An 8,101-nucleotide genomic window follows, 5' to 3' on the forward strand; every position below is an offset into this window, starting at 1 on the left:
AGAGGAGCCGGTGTATGGGATGACTCTGACTGGAGAGGAGCCGGTGTATGGGATGACTCTGACAGGAGAGGAGCCGGTGTATGGGATGACTCTGACTGGAGAGGAGCTGGTGTATGGGATGACTCTGACTGGAGAGGAGCCGGTGTATGGGATGACTCTGACTGGAGAGGAGCCGGTGTATGGGATGACTCTGACAGGAGAGGAGCCGGTGTATGGGATGACTCTGACTGGAGAGGAGCCGGTGTATGGGATGACTCTGACTGGAGAGGAGCCGGTGTATGGGATGACTCTGACTGGTCTGGACTCTGGAGTCTGGCAGAGGTGACAGTGTTGATGAGGGGAGCGCTTGTCCATCCGTCCAGAGAACCAGAGAGGGTCCAAGGACAGGCTGCCCTGCCCATCACGCCTCATGCCAGACTGACCTCATACTGCAGATCACCTGGGCATGCCTCTCATTCCCTCTTCCAGCCCTGTCACCTCAGTGCTATCACCGTCCTACAAAACAGACCGAACCCATCGATCCCCCTATGACTGAGCCAGCTATTGAGCCTCATGATTAATTTACACTGCCCTCCTGTCCGTCTTGTAAAAATAGCCAAAAAAGAAAGAAATAACGTGTAGACTATAAAGAAAGTGAGGAGGAGGAGCAGGTCATCAGAAAACTCTAGTTTAAAGTGAAAGAGAACAACAGAATGAAGGCTGGGGCCTTAGAAGCTTACTGGTCATAAAAACATCACAGAATCCTCTCTGTCACACAAACCTAGGGAAGAGAGACAGAGAGAGAGAGAGAGAAAGAGAGAGAGGGAGAGGGGGGAGGATAGAGAGAGAGAGAGAGAGAGAGAGAGAGAGAGAGAGGGGGGAGGATGGAGAGAGAGAGAGAGAGAGGGGGGAGGATGGAGAGAGAGAGAGAGAGAGGGGGGAGGATGGAGAGAGAGAGAGAGAGAGGGGGAGGATGTAGAGAGAGAGAGAGAGAGAGAGAGAGAGAGAGAGTGGGGAGGATGGAGAGAGAGAGGGAGAGGGGGGAGGATGGAGAGAGAGAGGGAGAGAGAGAGGGGAGGATGGAGGGGGAGAGAGAGAGAGGGAGAGGATGGAGGGAGAGAGGGGGGAGGATGGAGGGAGAGAGAGGGAGAGGGGGGACGATGGAGAGAGAGACAGAGGGGGAGGATGGAGGGAGAGAGAGAGACAGAGGGAGAGGGGAGGATGGAGTGGGAGAGAGAGAGACAGAGGGAGAGGGGGAGGATGGAGGGAGAGAGGGGGAGGATGGAGGGAGAGAGAGGGAGAGGGGGGACGATGGAGAGAGAGACAGAGGGGGAGGATGGAGGGAGAGAGAGAGACAGAGGGAGAGGGGAGGATGGAGTGGGAGAGAGAGAGACAGAGGGAGAGGGGGAGGATGGAGGGAGAGAGAGAGAGAGGGAGAGGGGTGAGGATGGAGGGAGAGAGAGAGACAGAGGGGGAGGATGGAGGGAGAGAGAGAGACAGAGGGAGAGGGGAGGATGGAGTGGGAGAGAGAGAGACAGAGGGAGAGGGGAGGATGGAGGGGGAGAGAGAGAGAGACAGGGGGAGAGGGGAGGATGGAGTGGGAGAGAGAGACAGAGGGAGAGGGGAGGATGGAGTGGGAGAGAGAGAGAGACAGAGGGAGAGGGAAGGATGGAGGGGGAGAGAGAGAGAGACAGAGGGAGAGGGGAGGATGGAGTGGGAGAGAGAGAGAGACAGAGGGAGAGGGAAGGATGGAGTGGGAGAGAGAGAGAGACAGAGGGAGAGGGGAGGATGGAGTGGGAGAGAGAGAGAGACAGAGGGAGAGGGGGAGGATGGAGGGAGAGAGAGAGACAGAGGGAGAGGGGAGGATGGAGGGGGAGAGAGAGAGAGACAGAGGGAGAGGAGAGGAAGGAGGGGGAGAGAGAGAGAGACAGAGGGAGAGGGGAGGATGGAGTGGGAGAGAGAGAGAGAGAGAGGGAGAGGGGGAGGATGGAGTGAGAGAGAGACAGAGGGAGAGGGGAGGATGGAGGGGGAGAGAGAGAGACAGAGGGAGAGTGGAGGATGGAGGGAGAGAGAGAGAGACAGAGGGAGAGGGAAGGATGGAGAGAGAGAGAGAGAGACAGAGGGAGAGGGGAGGATGGAGTGGGAGAGAGAGAGAGACAGAGGGAGAGGGGAGGATGGAGTGGGAGAGAGAGAGAGACAGAGGGAGAGGGGAGGATGGAGGGAGAGAGAGAGAGACAGAGGGAGAGGGAAGGATGGAGAGAGAGAGAGAGACAGAGGGAGAGGGAAGGATGGAGAGAGAGAGAGAGGGGAGGATGGAGTGGGAGAGAGAGACAGAGAAAAGAGAGTGGATGCCAGGCGGTGGTGGGGAGGGCTGTAATTCTGTGTGCTGGAGCGAATCAGAAAGTCTATCCCACCTTTCACCTGGGATTCACAGCTCTCTCTAGAGCTAGACCCTGTCTGTCTGCTGGTCATCATACCAACCCTGTCTGCTACACCCGGTCACCATACCAACCACCCTGAGGCACCACGGGATTAATTGGAGCCCAGGGCTCAGCGGAGGCTCAGGCAGAGATATAGCCTACGTCCCCTATGGGCCCTGGTCAGAAGTAGTGCACTACATAGGGAATAGGGTGCCATTTGTGATGCAACATAGAGGCAGAGGGAGAGGCAGAGGGAGAGGCAGAGGGAGAGATAGAGGTAGAGGTAGAGGCAGAGGTAGAGACAGAGGGAGAGACAGAGGGAGAGACAGAGGGAGAGACAGAGGAAGAGGTAGAGGCAGAGACAGAGGCAGAGACAGAGGTAGAGACAGAGAGAGAGGCAGAGGGAGAGGCGGAGGCGGAGGGAGAGGCGGAGACAGAGGCAGAGGCAGAGACAGAGGCAGAGACAGAGGCAGAGACAGAGGCAGAGACAGAGGCAGAGACAGAGGGAGAGAGAGACAGAGAGAGACAGAGAGAGAGAGAGGACATCACATTAGTCATGGTCAACTGTCAATTGCCATATAGCAATTTTGGATGGATCAAATTGAATTTCACAACATGCTTCCATTCCGGCGCCAATACATAATGCTCTATCTAGCATGTTGTAATACATAATGCTCTATCTAGCATGTTGCAATACATAATGCTCTATCTAGCATGTTGCAATACATAATGCTCTATCTAGCATGTTGTAATACATAATGCTCTATCTAGCATGTTGCAATACATAATGCTCTATCTAGCATGTTGCAATACATAATGCTCTATCTAGCATGTTGTAATACATAATGCTCTATCTAGCATGTTGTAATACATAATGCTCTATCTAGCATGTTGTAATACATAATGCTCTATCTAGCATGTTGCAATACATAATGCTCTATCTAGCATGTTGCAATACATAATGCTCTATCTAGCATGTTGCAATACATAATGCTCTATCTAGCATGTTGTAATACATAATGCTCTATCTAGCATGTTGTAATACATAATGCTCTATCTAGCATGTTGTAATACATAATGCTCTATCTAGTATGTTGTAATACATAATGCTCTATCTAGCATGTTGCAATACATAATGCTCTATCTAGCATGTTGTAATACATAATGCTCTATCTAGCATGTTGTAATACATAATGCTCTATCTAGTATGTTGTAATACATAATACTCTATCTAGCATGTTGCAATACATAATGCTCTATCTAGCATGTTGCAATAAATAATGCTCTATCTAGCATGTTGCAATACATAATGCTCTATCTAGCATGTTGTAATACATAATGCTCTATCTAGTATGTTGTAATACATAATGCTCTATCTAGTATGTTGTAATACATAATGCTCTATCTAGCATGTTGTAATACATACTGCTCTATCTAGCATGTTGTAATACATAATGCTCTATCTAGCATGTTGCAATACATAATGCTCTATCTAGCATGTTGCAATACATAATGCTCTATCTAGCATGTTGCAATACATAATGCTCTATCTAGCATGTTGCAATACATAATGCTCTATCTAGCATGTTGCAATACATAATGCTCTATCTAGCATGTTGTAATACATAATGCTCTATCTAGCATGTTGCAATACATAATGCTCTATCTAGCATGTTGCAATACATAATGCTCTATCTAGCATGTTGTAATACATAATGCTCTATCTAGCATGTTGCAATACATAATGCTCTATCTAGCATGTTGCAATACATAATGCTCTATCTAGCATGTTGCAATACATAATGCTCTATCTAGCATGTTGTAATACATAATGCTCTATCTAGTATGTTGTAATACATAATGCTCTATCTAGTATGTTGTAATACATAATGCTCTATCTAGCATGTTGTAATACATACTGCTCTATCTAGCATGTTATAATACATAATGCTCTATCTAGCATGTTGCAATACATAATGCTCTATCTAGCATGTTGCAATACATAATGCTCTATCTAGCATGTTGCAATACATAATGCTCTATCTAGCATGTTGCAATACATAATGCTCTATCTAGCATGTTGCAATACATAATGCTCTATCTAGCATGTTGCAATACATAATGCTCTATCTAGCATGTTGCAATACATAATGCTCTATCTAGCATGTTGCACCCCAACTATGCAGGACATGCCTGGACTGAATCCATTCCACCATGGCAGATGCTGTCTATTTCTCTGGGACCAGTATGGTTCTATCTAACATGAACACAAACTGTGACACAAGCTGTAGAATATCCCATAAATATGGAAGTGGATCACAGTGAGACATTCAATACACAAATGGAGGGTAGGGGGCAGTCTGTCTATATGACACAGTAAGTAATCTTGTCACAGTGCTGCTGACAGTAAGTGAAAAGAGAGGTAGCAGCTAGGGGGGAGTATGATGGGATATGAGACAGAGCCAGAGTGGTTGACTGTTAGAACTCGTAATTGTGTTAGTCCCAGTGGCTCCAGCCAGTCCAGTCCAGTGTCCAGTCCAGTGTCCAGTCCAGTGTCTAGTCCAGTCCAGTGTCCAGTCCAGTCCAGTGTCCAGTCCAGCCAGAGTCCAGTCCAGCCAGAGTCCAGTCCAGCCAGAGTCCAGTCCAGCCAGAGTCCAGTCCAGTGTCCAGTCCAGTCCAGCCAGAGTCCAGTCCAGTGTCCAGTCCAGTGTCCAGTCCAGCCAGTGTCCAGTCCAGTCCAGTCCAGTGTCCAGTCCAGTCCAGTCCAGTGTCCAGTCCAGTGTCCAGTCCAGCCAGTGTCCAGTCCAGCCAATGTCCAGTCCAGTGTCCAGTCCAGCCAGTGTCCAGTCCATCGGATCAGAGGAGATGAGAGGCCAGTTAGTCTATTTCCCTTGTTGTGTTTATGTATGGTGACCTCTGACCCTGGCCCCTGTGTGGTACTGGGCTGCTTTGTCAGAAAGAGAGAGCTCTGGTACACTCACATGCATTAGCAGGGGGCAAGACCTCAAACAGACCACACTCACGACACTATACCCTCACATGCTGTACTGGGGAGGCTAAGGACAATACACCTCAACTAGTTCACTCTCTCTCTTTATTGGTATCTGTCTCTCTCTGTAGGTTATGGAGAGGAATAGCAATGTCTGCCTGTGTTTGTCAACCCACTATCCCATCTAGCGCACACACACACACGCACGCACACACACATTTGATCATAGAACCTCTGACTTTTCATTTTCTGAGCCCAGTGGGCCATGCAACCCCCACACACTCTAGATCATATATACATCCGCCGCTCAGACACACACACACACACACACACACACACACACACACACACACACACACACACACACACACACACACACACACACACACACACACACACACACACACAGACAGACAGACAGACAGACAGACAGACAGACAGACAGACAGACAGACAGACAGACAGACAGACAGACAGACAGACAGACACACACACACACACACCTTGTCCTTACAGTATAATACATACAGCATTTCCTACAGAGGATGAAGACAGAGCAAACAGACATGATACAATGACTATCTAACAATACTTTCCAGCAAGCCTCTCCGTAACCATTCCATGTTTTATCCACAGTCTGGCACAGAGCATGACTTTACACATGTCCATACCAGCTTGCACAAATACCAAGCAGGCAAGCAGCGCTGGCATACCTGCCTGACTATATCCCCATATGTGACACTCCAGTGCTCTATCTGTTACGGCAGAAAGAAGACAGGTAACATCTAGTAAGGAGACAGAGGTAACATATAGTAAGGAGACAGAGGTAACATATAGTAAGGAGACAGAGGTAACATCTAGTAAGGAGACAGAGGTAACATCTAGTAAGGAGACAGAGGTAACATCTAGTAAGGAGTCAGAGGTAACATATAGTAAGGAGACAGAGGTAACATATAGTAAGGAGACAGAGGTAACATCTAGTAAGGAGACAGAGGTAACATCTAGTAAGGAGTCAGAGGTAACATCTAGTAAGGAGTCAGAGGTAACATCTAGTAAGGAGACAGAGGTAACATCTAGTAAGGAGGCAGAGGTAACATCTAGTAAGGAGGCAGAGGTAACATCTAGTAAGGAGACAGAAGTCAGAGGTAACATCTAGTAAGGAGACAGAGGTAACATCTAGTAAGGAGGCAGAGGTAACATCTAGTAAGGAGGCAGAGGTAACATCTAGTAAGGAGACAGAGGTAACATCTAGTAAGGAGACAGAGGTAACATCTAGTAAGGAGACAGAGGTAACATCTAGTAAGGAGACAGAGGTAACATCTAGTAAGGAGACACAGGTAACATCTAGTAAGGAGGCAGAGGTAACATCTAGTAAGGAGACAGAGGTAACATCTAGTAAGGAGACAGAGGTAACATATAGTAAGGAGACAGAGGTAACATATAGTAAGGAGACAGAGGTAACATCTAGTAAGGAGACAGAGGTAACATCTAGTAAGGAGACAGAGGTAACATCTAGTAAGGAGTCAGAGGTAACATCTAGTAAGGAGACAGAGGTAACATATAGTAAGGAGACAGAGGTAACATATAGTAAGGAGGCAGAGGTAACATCTAGTAAGGAGACAGAGGTAACATCTAGTAAGGAGACAGAGGTAAGATCTAGTAAGGAGTCAGAGGTAACATCTAGTAAGGAGTCACAGATAACATCTAGTAAGGAGACAGAGGTAAGATCTAGTAAGGAGTCAGAGGTAACATCTAGTAAGGAGACAGAGGTAAGATCTAGTAAGGAGTCAGAGGTAACATCTAGTAAGGAGACAGAGGTAACATCTAGTAAGGAGACACAGGTAACATCTAGTAAGGAGGCAGAGGTAACATCTAGTAAGGAGACAGAGGTAACATCTAGTAAGGAGACAGAGGTAAGATCTAGTAAGGAGTCAGAGGTAACATCTAGTAAGGAGACAGAGGTAACATCTAGTAAGGAGACACAGGTAACATCTAGTAAGGAGTCACAGATAACATCTAGTAAGGAGACAGAGGTAACATCTAGTAAGGAGTCAGAGGTAACATCTAGTAAGGAGGCAGAGGTAACATCTAGTAAGGAGTCAGAGGTAACATCTAGTAAGGAGACACAGGTAAGATCTAGTAAGGAGTCAGAGGTAACATCTAGTAAGGAGACACAGGTAACATCTAGTAAGGAGGCAGAGGTAACATCTAGTAAGGAGGCAGAGGTAACATCTAGTAAGGAGACAGAGGTAACATCTAGTAAGGAGACAGAGGTAACATCTAGTAAGGAGACAGAGGTAACATCTAGTAAGGAGACACAGGTAACATCTAGTAAGGAGTCACAGATAACATCTAGTAAGGAGACAGAGGTAACATCTAGTAAGGAGACAGAGGTAACATCTAGTAAGGAGGCAGAGGTAACATCTAGTAAGGAGTCACAGATAACATCTAGTAAGGAGACAGAGGTAACATCTAGTAAGGAGACACAGGTAACGTCTAGTAAGGAGGCAGAGGTAACATCTAGTAAGGAGACAGAGGTAACATCTAGTAAGGAGGCAGAGGTAACATCTAGTAAGGAGACAGAGGTAACATCTAGTAAGGAGACAGAGGTAACATCTAGTAAGGAGACAGAGGTAACATCTAGTAAGGAGACACAGGTAACATCTAGTAAGGAGTCAGAGGTAACATCTAGTAAGGAGACAGAAGTAACATC

At 47.2% G+C, this 8,101-nt stretch overlaps 1 protein-coding gene across 5 annotated transcripts in view; it reads right to left on the bottom strand.

Annotated features, from left to right (window-relative positions):
* LOC110492148 (calmodulin-binding transcription activator 1) overlaps positions 1-8,101 on the bottom strand; it is a 498,493-nt gene that overhangs the window by 238,036 nt on the left and 252,356 nt on the right. The window lies entirely within an intron of this gene.

Source organism: Oncorhynchus mykiss, chromosome 16 (assembly GCF_057628025.1).
Source record: "Oncorhynchus mykiss isolate SJ-2025 chromosome 16, ASM5762802v1, whole genome shotgun sequence".
Lineage (NCBI taxonomy): Eukaryota > Metazoa > Chordata > Actinopteri > Salmoniformes > Salmonidae > Oncorhynchus > Oncorhynchus mykiss.